The 10,000-nt window shown below is 48.3% G+C and overlaps 31 non-coding genes and 11 pseudogenes across 31 annotated transcripts in view; all 42 read right to left on the reverse strand.

The window, feature by feature from the left end:
- Nucleotides 1-8: 8 nt before the first annotated feature.
- LOC135726574 (5S ribosomal RNA) lies at nucleotides 9-127 on the reverse strand (annotated as a pseudogene).
- Nucleotides 128-247: 120 nt separating this feature from the next.
- On the reverse strand, nucleotides 248-366 carry LOC135726029 (5S ribosomal RNA; annotated as a pseudogene).
- Nucleotides 367-493: 127 nt separating this feature from the next.
- On the reverse strand, nucleotides 494-612 carry LOC135722446 (5S ribosomal RNA). The gene has a single exon (XR_010522177.1). It is a non-coding gene; the product is annotated as a 5S ribosomal RNA (ribosomal RNA).
- A 125-nt stretch (nucleotides 613-737) lies between these two features.
- On the reverse strand, nucleotides 738-856 carry LOC135722447 (5S ribosomal RNA). The gene has a single exon (XR_010522178.1). It is a non-coding gene; the product is annotated as a 5S ribosomal RNA (ribosomal RNA).
- A 125-nt stretch (nucleotides 857-981) lies between these two features.
- Nucleotides 982-1,100, reverse strand: LOC135724080 (5S ribosomal RNA). Its single transcript, XR_010523753.1, has one exon. It is a non-coding gene; the product is annotated as a 5S ribosomal RNA (ribosomal RNA).
- A 126-nt stretch (nucleotides 1,101-1,226) lies between these two features.
- On the reverse strand, nucleotides 1,227-1,345 carry LOC135722449 (5S ribosomal RNA). The gene has a single exon (XR_010522180.1). It is a non-coding gene; the product is annotated as a 5S ribosomal RNA (ribosomal RNA).
- Nucleotides 1,346-1,471: 126 nt separating this feature from the next.
- On the reverse strand, nucleotides 1,472-1,590 carry LOC135724404 (5S ribosomal RNA). Its single transcript, XR_010524071.1, has one exon. It is a non-coding gene; the product is annotated as a 5S ribosomal RNA (ribosomal RNA).
- A 125-nt stretch (nucleotides 1,591-1,715) lies between these two features.
- On the reverse strand, nucleotides 1,716-1,834 carry LOC135725221 (5S ribosomal RNA; annotated as a pseudogene).
- A 125-nt stretch (nucleotides 1,835-1,959) lies between these two features.
- Nucleotides 1,960-2,078, reverse strand: LOC135725190 (5S ribosomal RNA). Its single transcript, XR_010524835.1, has one exon. It is a non-coding gene; the product is annotated as a 5S ribosomal RNA (ribosomal RNA).
- Nucleotides 2,079-2,203: 125 nt separating this feature from the next.
- Nucleotides 2,204-2,322, reverse strand: LOC135723549 (5S ribosomal RNA). The gene has a single exon (XR_010523249.1). It is a non-coding gene; the product is annotated as a 5S ribosomal RNA (ribosomal RNA).
- Nucleotides 2,323-2,447: 125 nt separating this feature from the next.
- On the reverse strand, nucleotides 2,448-2,566 carry LOC135722450 (5S ribosomal RNA). Its single transcript, XR_010522181.1, has one exon. It is a non-coding gene; the product is annotated as a 5S ribosomal RNA (ribosomal RNA).
- Nucleotides 2,567-2,692: 126 nt separating this feature from the next.
- Nucleotides 2,693-2,811, reverse strand: LOC135724405 (5S ribosomal RNA). Its single transcript, XR_010524072.1, has one exon. It is a non-coding gene; the product is annotated as a 5S ribosomal RNA (ribosomal RNA).
- A 125-nt stretch (nucleotides 2,812-2,936) lies between these two features.
- LOC135726576 (5S ribosomal RNA) lies at nucleotides 2,937-3,055 on the reverse strand (annotated as a pseudogene).
- A 120-nt stretch (nucleotides 3,056-3,175) lies between these two features.
- On the reverse strand, nucleotides 3,176-3,294 carry LOC135726140 (5S ribosomal RNA; annotated as a pseudogene).
- Nucleotides 3,295-3,420: 126 nt separating this feature from the next.
- On the reverse strand, nucleotides 3,421-3,539 carry LOC135723468 (5S ribosomal RNA). Its single transcript, XR_010523172.1, has one exon. It is a non-coding gene; the product is annotated as a 5S ribosomal RNA (ribosomal RNA).
- A 125-nt stretch (nucleotides 3,540-3,664) lies between these two features.
- On the reverse strand, nucleotides 3,665-3,783 carry LOC135725104 (5S ribosomal RNA). Its single transcript, XR_010524754.1, has one exon. It is a non-coding gene; the product is annotated as a 5S ribosomal RNA (ribosomal RNA).
- A 125-nt stretch (nucleotides 3,784-3,908) lies between these two features.
- LOC135724081 (5S ribosomal RNA) lies at nucleotides 3,909-4,027 on the reverse strand. Its single transcript, XR_010523754.1, has one exon. It is a non-coding gene; the product is annotated as a 5S ribosomal RNA (ribosomal RNA).
- Nucleotides 4,028-4,153: 126 nt separating this feature from the next.
- LOC135722451 (5S ribosomal RNA) lies at nucleotides 4,154-4,272 on the reverse strand. The gene has a single exon (XR_010522182.1). It is a non-coding gene; the product is annotated as a 5S ribosomal RNA (ribosomal RNA).
- A 125-nt stretch (nucleotides 4,273-4,397) lies between these two features.
- LOC135724257 (5S ribosomal RNA) lies at nucleotides 4,398-4,516 on the reverse strand. The gene has a single exon (XR_010523926.1). It is a non-coding gene; the product is annotated as a 5S ribosomal RNA (ribosomal RNA).
- A 126-nt stretch (nucleotides 4,517-4,642) lies between these two features.
- LOC135722452 (5S ribosomal RNA) lies at nucleotides 4,643-4,761 on the reverse strand. The gene has a single exon (XR_010522183.1). It is a non-coding gene; the product is annotated as a 5S ribosomal RNA (ribosomal RNA).
- Nucleotides 4,762-4,886: 125 nt separating this feature from the next.
- LOC135722453 (5S ribosomal RNA) lies at nucleotides 4,887-5,005 on the reverse strand. Its single transcript, XR_010522184.1, has one exon. It is a non-coding gene; the product is annotated as a 5S ribosomal RNA (ribosomal RNA).
- Nucleotides 5,006-5,130: 125 nt separating this feature from the next.
- LOC135725381 (5S ribosomal RNA) lies at nucleotides 5,131-5,249 on the reverse strand (annotated as a pseudogene).
- A 120-nt stretch (nucleotides 5,250-5,369) lies between these two features.
- LOC135724778 (5S ribosomal RNA) lies at nucleotides 5,370-5,488 on the reverse strand. Its single transcript, XR_010524437.1, has one exon. It is a non-coding gene; the product is annotated as a 5S ribosomal RNA (ribosomal RNA).
- Nucleotides 5,489-5,614: 126 nt separating this feature from the next.
- On the reverse strand, nucleotides 5,615-5,733 carry LOC135722454 (5S ribosomal RNA). Its single transcript, XR_010522185.1, has one exon. It is a non-coding gene; the product is annotated as a 5S ribosomal RNA (ribosomal RNA).
- A 125-nt stretch (nucleotides 5,734-5,858) lies between these two features.
- On the reverse strand, nucleotides 5,859-5,977 carry LOC135726045 (5S ribosomal RNA; annotated as a pseudogene).
- Nucleotides 5,978-6,097: 120 nt separating this feature from the next.
- On the reverse strand, nucleotides 6,098-6,216 carry LOC135724779 (5S ribosomal RNA). The gene has a single exon (XR_010524438.1). It is a non-coding gene; the product is annotated as a 5S ribosomal RNA (ribosomal RNA).
- Nucleotides 6,217-6,341: 125 nt separating this feature from the next.
- LOC135724465 (5S ribosomal RNA) lies at nucleotides 6,342-6,460 on the reverse strand. Its single transcript, XR_010524130.1, has one exon. It is a non-coding gene; the product is annotated as a 5S ribosomal RNA (ribosomal RNA).
- A 125-nt stretch (nucleotides 6,461-6,585) lies between these two features.
- Nucleotides 6,586-6,704, reverse strand: LOC135726577 (5S ribosomal RNA; annotated as a pseudogene).
- Nucleotides 6,705-6,824: 120 nt separating this feature from the next.
- Nucleotides 6,825-6,943, reverse strand: LOC135724780 (5S ribosomal RNA). Its single transcript, XR_010524439.1, has one exon. It is a non-coding gene; the product is annotated as a 5S ribosomal RNA (ribosomal RNA).
- A 126-nt stretch (nucleotides 6,944-7,069) lies between these two features.
- On the reverse strand, nucleotides 7,070-7,188 carry LOC135723719 (5S ribosomal RNA). Its single transcript, XR_010523408.1, has one exon. It is a non-coding gene; the product is annotated as a 5S ribosomal RNA (ribosomal RNA).
- Nucleotides 7,189-7,308: 120 nt separating this feature from the next.
- Nucleotides 7,309-7,427, reverse strand: LOC135724781 (5S ribosomal RNA). The gene has a single exon (XR_010524440.1). It is a non-coding gene; the product is annotated as a 5S ribosomal RNA (ribosomal RNA).
- A 126-nt stretch (nucleotides 7,428-7,553) lies between these two features.
- Nucleotides 7,554-7,672, reverse strand: LOC135722455 (5S ribosomal RNA). The gene has a single exon (XR_010522187.1). It is a non-coding gene; the product is annotated as a 5S ribosomal RNA (ribosomal RNA).
- A 125-nt stretch (nucleotides 7,673-7,797) lies between these two features.
- On the reverse strand, nucleotides 7,798-7,916 carry LOC135726578 (5S ribosomal RNA; annotated as a pseudogene).
- Nucleotides 7,917-8,036: 120 nt separating this feature from the next.
- LOC135725541 (5S ribosomal RNA) lies at nucleotides 8,037-8,155 on the reverse strand (annotated as a pseudogene).
- A 126-nt stretch (nucleotides 8,156-8,281) lies between these two features.
- LOC135722456 (5S ribosomal RNA) lies at nucleotides 8,282-8,400 on the reverse strand. Its single transcript, XR_010522188.1, has one exon. It is a non-coding gene; the product is annotated as a 5S ribosomal RNA (ribosomal RNA).
- Nucleotides 8,401-8,525: 125 nt separating this feature from the next.
- Nucleotides 8,526-8,644, reverse strand: LOC135722457 (5S ribosomal RNA). Its single transcript, XR_010522189.1, has one exon. It is a non-coding gene; the product is annotated as a 5S ribosomal RNA (ribosomal RNA).
- A 125-nt stretch (nucleotides 8,645-8,769) lies between these two features.
- On the reverse strand, nucleotides 8,770-8,888 carry LOC135722458 (5S ribosomal RNA). The gene has a single exon (XR_010522190.1). It is a non-coding gene; the product is annotated as a 5S ribosomal RNA (ribosomal RNA).
- A 126-nt stretch (nucleotides 8,889-9,014) lies between these two features.
- On the reverse strand, nucleotides 9,015-9,133 carry LOC135722461 (5S ribosomal RNA). The gene has a single exon (XR_010522192.1). It is a non-coding gene; the product is annotated as a 5S ribosomal RNA (ribosomal RNA).
- A 125-nt stretch (nucleotides 9,134-9,258) lies between these two features.
- LOC135723830 (5S ribosomal RNA) lies at nucleotides 9,259-9,377 on the reverse strand. The gene has a single exon (XR_010523515.1). It is a non-coding gene; the product is annotated as a 5S ribosomal RNA (ribosomal RNA).
- Nucleotides 9,378-9,502: 125 nt separating this feature from the next.
- Nucleotides 9,503-9,621, reverse strand: LOC135725382 (5S ribosomal RNA; annotated as a pseudogene).
- Nucleotides 9,622-9,741: 120 nt separating this feature from the next.
- LOC135724782 (5S ribosomal RNA) lies at nucleotides 9,742-9,860 on the reverse strand. The gene has a single exon (XR_010524441.1). It is a non-coding gene; the product is annotated as a 5S ribosomal RNA (ribosomal RNA).
- Nucleotides 9,861-9,986: 126 nt separating this feature from the next.
- LOC135723581 (5S ribosomal RNA) overlaps nucleotides 9,987-10,000 on the reverse strand; it is a 119-nt gene continuing 105 nt past the window's right edge. The window contains exon 1 of the ribosomal RNA XR_010523279.1: nucleotides 9,987-10,000. This exon is cut by the window's right edge and continues 105 nt beyond it. This is a non-coding gene — a ribosomal RNA (5S ribosomal RNA).

Raw genomic sequence — 10,000 nt, forward strand, 5'->3', positions numbered from 1 at the left:
TAATTAAATGCTTAGAGCACCTGGTATTCCCAGGCGGTCTCCCATCCAAGTACTAACCAGGCCCGACCCTGCTTGGCTTACGAGATCAGACGAGAGCGGGCGTGCTCAGGGTGGCGTGGCCGTAAGCGAGTGCTGACTTGATTCGAGAGACACTTCAAAACTAATGTGGCAACGCCATGCCATGGGAGAACGCTTACAGAAAGGACGCATTCATGGGAAAAATGACATAAATAATTAATTAATTTAATTCTTACAGAACCAGGTATTCCCAGGCGGTCTCCCATCCAAGTACTAACCAGGCCCGACCCTGCTTGGCTTCCGAGATCAGACGAGAGCGGGCGTGCTCAGGGTGGTGTGGCCGTAAACGAGTGCTGACTCGATTCGAGAGACACTTCAAGGCTAATGTGGCAACGCAATGACATCGGTAAATGGTTACAGAAAGGACGCATTCATGGGAAAAAAATGACATAAAAAAAATAATTAATTAATTAAATGCTTACAGCACCTGGTATTCCCAGGCGGTCTCCCATCCAAGTACTAACCAGGCCCGACCCTGCTTGGCTTCCGAGATCAGACGAGAGCGGGCGTGCTCAGGGTGGTGTGGCCGTAAGCGAGTGCTGACTCGATTCGAGAGACACTTCAAGGCTAATGTGGCAACGCAATGACATCGGTAAATGGTTACAGAAAGGACGCATTCATGGGAAAATATGACATAAATAAATATTTAATTAATTAAATGCTTACAGCACCTGGTATTCCCAGGCGGTCTCCCATCCAAGTACTAACCAGGCCCGACCCTGCTTGGCTTCCGAGATCAGACGAGAGCGGGCGTGCTCAGGGTGGTGTGGCCGTAAGCGAGTGCTGACTCGCTTCGATAGACACTTCAAGACTTATGTGGCAACGCCATGACATCGGTGAACACTTACAGAAAGATCGCATTCATGGGAAAAAATGACATAAAAAAATAATTAATTAATTAAATGCTTACAGCACCTGGTATTCCCAGGCGGTCTCCCATCCAAGTACTAACCAGGCCCGACCCTGCTTGGCTTACGAGATCAGACGAGAACGGGCGTGCTCAGGGTGGTGTGGCCGTAAGCGAGTGCTGACTCGATTCGAGAGACACTTCAAGGCTAATGTGGCAACGCAATGACATCGGTAAATGGTTACAGAAAGGACGCATTCATGGGAAAAAATGACATAAAAAAAATAATTAATTAATTAAATGCTTACAGCACCTGGTATTCCCAGGCGGTCTCCCATCCAAGTACTAACCAGGCCCGACCCTGCTTGGCTTCCGAGATCAGACGAGAGCGGGCGTGCTCAGGGTGGTGTGGCCGTAAGCGAGTGCTGACTCGATTCGAGAGACACTTCAAGGCTAATGTGGCAACGCAATGACATCGGTAAATGGTTACAGAAAGGACGCATTCATGGGAAAAAATGACATAAAAAAAATTATTAATTAATGAAATGCTTACAGCACCTGGTATTCCCAGGCGGTCTCCCATCCAAGTACTAACCAGGCCCGAACCTGCTTGGCTTCCGAGATCAGACGAGAGCGGGCGTGCTCAGGGTGGTGTGGCCGTAAGCGAGTGCAGACTTGATTCGAGAGACACTTCAAAACTAATGTGGCAACGCCATGCCATGGGAGAACGCTTACAGAAAGGACGCATTCATGGGAAAAAATGACATAAAAAAATAATTAATTAATTAAATGCTTAGAGCACCTGGTATTCCCAGGCGGTCTCCCATCCAAGTACTAACCAGGCCCGACCCTGCTTGGCTTCCGAGATCAGACGAGAGCGGGCGTGCTCAGGGTGGTGTGGCCGTAAGCGAGTGCTGACTCGCTTCGATAGACACTTCAAGACTTATGTGGCAACGCCATGACATCGGTGAACACTTACAGAAAGATCGCATTCATGGGAAAAAATGACATAAAAAAATAATTAATTAATTAAATGCTTACAGCACCTGGTATTCCCAGGCGGTCTCCCATCCAAGTACTAACCAGGCCCGACCCTGCTTGGCTTACGAGATCAGACGAGAACGGGCGTGCTCAGGGTGGTGTGGCCGCAAGCGAGTGCTGACTCGATTCGAGAGACACTTCAAGGCTAATGTGGCAACGCAATGACATCGGTAAATGGTTACAGAAAGGACGCATTCATGGGAAAAAATGACATAAAAAAATAATTAATTAATTAAATGCTTACAGCACCTGGTATTCCCAGGCGGTCTCCCATCCAAGTACTAACCAGGCCCGACCCTGCTTGGCTTCCGAGATCAGACGAGAGCGGGCGTGCTCAGGGTGGTGTGGCCATAAGCGAGTGCTGACTCGCTTCGATAGACACTTCAAGACTTATGTGGCAACGCCATGACATCAGTGAACGCTTACAGAAAGGTCGCATTCATGGGAAAAAATTACATAAAAAAATAATTAATTAATTAAATGCTTACAGCACCTGGTATTCCCAGGCGGTCTCCCATCCAAGTACTAACCAGGCCCGACCCTGCTTGGCTTCCGAGATCAGACGAGAGCGGGCGTGCTCAGGGTGGTGTGGCCGTAAGCGAGTGCTGACTCGATTCGAGAGACACTTCAAGGCTAATGTGGCAACGCAATGACATCGGTAAATGGTTACAGAAAGGACGCATTCATGGGAAAAAATGACATAAAAAAAATTATTAATTAATTAAATGCTTACAGCACCTGGTATTCCCAGGCGGTCTCCCATCCAAGTACTAACCAGGCCCGAACCTGCTTGGCTTCCGAGATCAGACGAGAGCGGGCGTGCTCAGGGTGGTGTGGCCGTAAGCGAGTGCAGACTTGATTCGAGAGACACTTCAAAACTAATGTGGCAACGCCATGCCATGGGAGAACGCTTACAGAAAGGACGCATTCATGGGAAAAAATGACATAAAAAAATAATTAATTAATTAAATGCTTAGAGCACCTGGTATTCCCAGGCGGTCTCCCATCCAAGTACTAACCAGGCCCGACCCTGCTTGGCTTACGAGATCAGACGAGAGCGGGCGTGCTCAGGGTGGCGTGGCCGTAAGCGAGTGCTGACTTGATTCGAGAGACACTTCAAAACTAATGTGGCAACGCCATGCCATGGGAGAACGCTTACAGAAAGGACGCATTCATGGGAAAAATGACATAAATAATTAATTAATTTAATTCTTACAGCACCAGGTATTCCCAGGCGGTCTCCCATCCAAGTACTAACCAGGCACGACCCTGCTTGGCTTCCGAGATCAGACGAGAGCGGGCGTGCTCAGGGTGGTGTGGCCGTAAACGAGTGCTGACTCGATTCGAGAGACACTTCAAGGCTAATGTGGCAACGCAATGACATCGGTAAATGGTTACAGAAAGGACGCATTCATGGGAAAAAATGACATAAAAAAAATAATTAATTAATTAAATGCTTACAGCACCTGGTATTCCCAGGCGGTCTCCCATCCAAGTACTAACCAGGCCCAACCCTGCTTGGCTTCCGAGATCAGACGAGAGCGGGCGTGCTCAGGGTGGTGTGGCCGTAAGCGAGTGCTGACTCGATTCGAGAGACACTTCAAGGCTAATGTGGCAACGCAATGACATCGGTAAATGGTTACAGAAAGGACGCATTCATGGGAAAATATGACATAAATAAATATTTAATTAATTAAATGCTTACAGCACCTGGTATTCCCAGGCGGTCTCCCATCCAAGTACTAACCAGGCCCGACCCTGCTTGGCTTCCGACATCAGACGAGAGCGGGCGTGCTCAGGGTGGTGTGGCCGTAAGCGAGTGCTGACTCGCTTCGATAGACACTTCAAGACTTATGTGGCAACGCCATGACATCGGTGAACGCTTACAGAAAGATCGCATTCATGGGAAAAAATGACATAAAAAAATAATTAATTAATTAAATGCTTACAGCACCTGGTATTCCCAGGCGGTCTCCCATCCAAGTACTAACCAGGCCCGACCCTGCTTGGCTTACGAGATCAGACGAGAACGGGCGTGCTCAGGGTGGTGTGGCCGTAAGCGAGTGCTGACTCGATTCGAGAGACACTTCAAGGCTAATGTGGCAACGCAATGACATCGGTAAATGGTTACAGAAAGGACGCATTCATGGGAAAAAATGACATAAAAAAAATAATTAATTAATTAAATGCTTACAGCACCTGGTATTCCCAGGCGGTCTCCCATCCAAGTACTAACCAGGCCCGACCCTGCTTGGCTTCCGAGATCAGACGAGAGCGGGCGTGCTCAGGGTGGTGTGGCCGTAAGCGAGTGCTGACTCGCTTCGATAGACACTTCAAGACTTATGTGGCAACGCCATGACATCATTGAACGCTTACAGAAAGGTCGCATTCATGGGAAAAAATGACATAAAAAAATAATTAATTAATTAAATGCTTACAGCACCTGGTATTCCCAGGCGGTCTCCCATCCAAGTACTAACCAGGCCCGACCCTGCTTGGCTTCCGAGATCAGACAAGAGCGGGCGTGCTCAGGGTGGTGTGGCCGTAAGCGAGTGCTGACTCGATTCGAGAGACACTTCAAGGCTAATGTGGCAACGCAATGACATCGGTAAATGGTTACAGAAAGGACGCATTCATGGGAAAAAATGACATAAAAAAAATTATTAATTAATTAAATGCTTACAGCACCTGGTATTCCCAGGCGGTCTCCCATCCAAGTACTAACCAGGCCCGACCCTGCTTGGCTTCCGAGATCAGACGAGAGCGGGCGTGCTCAGGGTGGTGTGGCCGTAAGCGAGTGCAGACTTGATTCGAGAGACACTTCAAAACTAATGTGGCAACGCCATGCCATGGGAGAACGCTTACAGAAAGGACGCATTCATGGGAAAATATGACATAAATAAATATTTAATTAATTAAATGCTTACAGCACCTGGTATTCCCAGGCGGTCTCCCATCCAAGTACTAACCAGGCCCGACCCTGCTTGGCTTCCGAGATCAGACGAGAGCGGGCGTGCTCAGGGTGGTGTGGCCGTAAGCGAGTGCCGACTCGAATCGACAGACACTTCAAGACTTATGTGGCAACGCCATGACATCAGTGAACGCTTACAGAAAGAACGCATTCATGGGAAAAAATGACATAAATAAATATTTAATTAATTAAATGCTTACAGCACCTGGTATTCCCAGGCAATCTCCCATCCAAGTACTAACCAGGCCCGACCCTGCTTGGCTTCCGAGATCAGACGAGAGCGGGCGTGCTCAGGGTGGTGTGGCCGTAAGCGAGTGCGGACTTGATTCGAGAGACACTTCAAAACTAATGTGGCAACGGCATGCCATGGGAGAACGCTTACAGAAAGGACGCATTCATGGGAAAAATGACATAAAAAATTAATTAATTAAATTCTTACAGCACCAGGTATTCCCAGGCGGTCTCCCATCCAAGTACTAACCAGGCCCGACCCTGCTTGGCTTCCGAGATCAGACGAGAGCGGGCGTGCTCAGGGTGGTGTGGCCGTAAACGAGTGCTGACTCGATTCGAGAGACACTTCAAGGCTAATGTGGCAACGCAATGACATCGGTAAATGGTTACAGAAAGGACGCATTCATGGGAAAAAATGACATAAAAAAAATAATTAATTAATTAAATGCTTACAGCACCTGGTATTCCCAGGCGGTCTCCCATCCAAGTACTAACCAGGCCCGACCCTGCTTGGCTTCCGAGATCAGACGAGAGCGGGCGTGCTCAGGGTGGTGTGGCCGTAAGCGAGTGCTGACTCGCTTCGATAGACACTTCAAGACTTATGTGGCAACGCCATGACATCAGTGAACGCTTACAGAAAGATCGCATTCATGGGAAAAAATGACATAAAAAAATAATTAATTAATTAAATGCTTAGAGCACCTGGTATACCCAGGCGGTCTCCCATCCAAGTACTAACCAGGCCCGACCCTGCTTGGCTTCCGAGATCAGACGAGAGCGGGCGTGCTCAGGGTGGTGTGGCCGTAAGCGAGTGCGGACTTGATTCGAGAGACACTTTAAAACTAATGTGGCAACGGCATGCCATGGGAGAACGCTTACAGAAAGGACGCATTCATGGGAAAAATGACATAAAAAATTAATTAATTAAATTCTTACAGCACCAGGTATTCCCAGGCGGTCTCCCATCCAAGTACTAACCAGGCCCGACCCTGCTTGGCTTCCGAGATCAGACGAGAGCGGGCGTGCTCAGGGTGGTGTGGCCGTAAACGAGTGCTGACTCGATTCGAGAGACACTTCAAGGCTAATGTGTCAACGCAATGACATCGGTAAATGGTTACAGAAAGGACGCATTCATGGGAAAAAATGACATAAAAAAATAATTAATTAATTAAATGCTTACAGCACATGGTATTCCCAGGCGGTCTCCCATCCAAGTACTAACCAGGCCCGACCCTGCTTGGCTTCCGAGATCAGACGAGAGCGGGCGTGCTCAGGGTGGTGTGGCCGTAAGCGAGTGCTGACTCGCTTCGATAGACACTTCAAGACTTATGTGGCAACGCCATGACATCAGTGAACGCTTACAGAAAGATCGCATTCATGGGAAAAAATGACATAAAAAAATAATTAATTAATTAAATGCTTAGAGCACCTGGTATTCCCAGGCGGTCTCCCATCCAAGTACTAACCAGGCCCGACCCTGCTTGGCTTACGAGATCAGACGAGAGCGGGCGTGCTCAGGGTGGCGTGGCCGTAAGCGAGTGCTGACTTGATTCGAGAGACACTTCAAAACAAATGTGGCAACGCCATGCCATGGGAGAACGCTTACAGAAAGGACGCATTCATGGGAAAAATGACATAAATAATTAATTAATTTAATTCTTACAGCACCAGGTATTCCCAGGCGGTCTCCCATCCAAGTACTAACCAGGCCCGACCCTGCTTGGCTTCCGAGATCAGACGAGAGCGGGCGTGCTCAGGGTGGTGTGGCCGTAAACGAGTGCTGACTCGATTCGAGAGACACTTCAAGGCTAATGTGGCAACGCAATGACATCGGTAAATGGTTACAGAAAGGACGCATTCATGGGAAAAAATGACATAAAAAAAATAATTAATTAATTAAATGCTTACAGCACCTGGTATTCCCAGGCGGTCTCCCATCCAAGTACTAACCAGGCCCGACCCTGCTTGGCTTCCGAGATCAGACGAGAGCGGGCGTGCTCAGGGTGGCGTGGCCGTAAGCGAGTGCTGACTTGATTCGAGAGACACTTCAAAACTAATGTGGCAACGCCATGCCATGGGAGAACGCTTACAGAAAGGACGCATTCATGGGAAAAATGACATAAATAATTAATTAATTTAATTCTTACAGCACCAGGTATTCCCAGGCGGTCTCCCATCCAAGTACTAACCAGGCCCGACCCTGCTTGGCTTCCGAGATCAGACGAGAGCGGGCGTGCTCAGGGTGGTGTGGCCGTAAACGAGTGCTGACTCGATTCGAGAGACACTTCAAGGCTAATGTGGCAACGCAATGACATCGGTAAATGGTTACAGAAAGGACGCATTCATGGGAAAAAATGACATAAAAAAAATAATTAATTAATTAAATGCTTACAGCACCTGGTATTCCCAGGCGGTCTCCCATCCAAGTACTAACCAGGCCCGACCCTGCTTGGCTTCCGAGATCAGACGAGAGCGGGCGTGCTCAGGGTGGTGTGGCCGTAAGCGAGTGCTGACTCGCTTCGATAGACACTTCAAGACTTATGTGGCAACGCCATGACATCAGTGAACGCTTACAGAAAGATCGCATTCATGGGAAAAAATGACATAAAAAAATAATTAATTATTTAAATGCTTAGAGCACCTGGTATTCCCAGGCGGTCTCCCATCCAAGTACTAACCAGGCCCGACCCTGCTTGGCTTACGAGATCAGACGAGAGCGGGCGTGCTCAGGGTGGCGTGGCCGTAAGCGAGTGCCGACTTGATTCGAGAGACACTTCAAAACTAATGTGGCAACGCCATGCCATGGGAGAACGCTTACAGAAAGGACGCATTCATGGGAAAAATGACATAAATAATTAATTAATTTAATTCTTACAGCACCAGGTATTCCCAGGCGGTCTCCCATCGAAGTACTAACCAGGCCCGACCCTGCTTGGCTTCCGAGATCAGACGAGAGCGGGCGTGCTCAGGGTGGTGTGGCCGTAAACGAGTGCTGACTCGATTCGAGAGACACTTCAAGGCTAATGTGGCAACGCAATGACATCGGTAAATGGTTACAGAAAGGACGCATTCATGGGAAAAAATGACATAAAAAAATTAATTAATTAATTAAATGCTTACAGCACCTGGTATTCCCAGGCGGTCTCCCATCCAAGTACTAACCAGGCCCGACCCTGCTTGGCTTCCGAGATCAGACGAGAGCGGGCGTGCTCAGGGTGGTGTGGCCGTAAGCGAGTGCTGACTCGCTTCGATAGACACTTCAAGACTTATGTGGCAACGCCATGACATCAGTGAACGCTTACAGAAAGGTCGCATTCATGGGAAAAAATGACATAAAAAAATAATTAATTAATTAAATGCTTACAGCACCTGGTATTCCCAGGCGGTCTCCCATCCAAGTACTAACCAGGCCCGACCCTGCTTGGCTTCCGAGATCAGACGAGAGCGGGCGTGCTCAGGGTGGTGTGGCCGTAAGCGAGTGCTGACTCGCTTCGATAGACACTTCAAGACTTATGTGGCAATGCCATGACATCAGTGAACGCTTACAGAAAGGTCGCATTCATGGGAAAAAATGACATAAAAAAATAATTAATTAATTAAATGCTTACAGCACCTGGTATTCCCAGGCGGTCTCCCATCCAAGTACTAACCAGGCCCGACCCTGCTTGGCTTCCGAGATCAGACGAGAGCGGGCGTGCTCAGGGTGGTGTGGCCGTAAGCGAGTGCTGACTCGATTCGAGAGACACTTCAAGGCTAATGTGGCAACGCAATGACATCGGTAAATGGTTACAGAAAGGACGCATTCATGGGAAAAAATGATATAAAAAAAATTATTAATCAATTAAATGCTTACAGCACCTGGTATTCCCAGGCGGTCTCCCATCCAAGTACTAACCAGGCCCGACCCTGCTTGGCTTCCGAGATCAGACGAGAGCGGGCGTGCTCAGGGTGGTGTGGCCGTAAGCGAGTGCAGACTTGATTCGAGAGACACTTCAAAACTAATGTGGCAACGCCATGCCATGGGAGAACGCTTACAGAAAGGACGCATTCATGGGAAAATATGACATAAATAAATATTTAATTAATTAAATGCTTACAGCACCTGGTATTCCCAGGCGGTCTCCCATCCAAGTACTAACCAGACCCGACCCTGCTTGGCTTCCGAGATCAGACGAGAGCGGGCGTGCTCAGGGTGGTGTGGCCGTAAGCGAGTGCCGACTCGAATCGACAGACACTTCAAGACTTATGTGGCAACGCCATGACATCAGTGAACGCTTACAGAAAGAACGCATTCATGGGAAAAAATGACATAAAAAAATATTTAATTAATTAAATGCTTACAGCACCTGGTATTCCCAGGCAATCTCCCATCCAAGTACTAACCAGGCCCGACCCTGCTTGGCTTCCGAGATCAGACGAGAGCGGGCGTGCTCAGGGTGGTGTGGCCGTAAGCGAGTGCGGACTTGATTCGAGAGACACTTCAAAACTAATGTGGCAACGGCATGCCATGGGAGAACGCTTACAGAAAGGACGCATTCATGGGAAAAATGACATAAAAAATTAATTAATTAAATTCTTACAGCACCAGGTATTCCCAGGCGGTCTCCCATCCAAGTACTAACCAGGCCCGACCCTGCTTGGCTTCCGAGATCAGACGAGAGCGGGCGTGCTCAGGGTGGTGTGGCCGTAAACGAGTGCTGACTCGATTCGAGAGACACTTCAAGGCTAATGTGGCAACGCAATGACATCGGTAAATGGTTACAGAAAGGACGCATTCATGGGAAAAAATGACATAAAAAAAATAATTAATTAATTAAATGCTTACAGCACCT

Source organism: Paramisgurnus dabryanus, chromosome 9 (assembly GCF_030506205.2).
Source record: "Paramisgurnus dabryanus chromosome 9, PD_genome_1.1, whole genome shotgun sequence".
Taxonomy (NCBI): Eukaryota; Metazoa; Chordata; class Actinopteri; order Cypriniformes; family Cobitidae; genus Paramisgurnus; species Paramisgurnus dabryanus.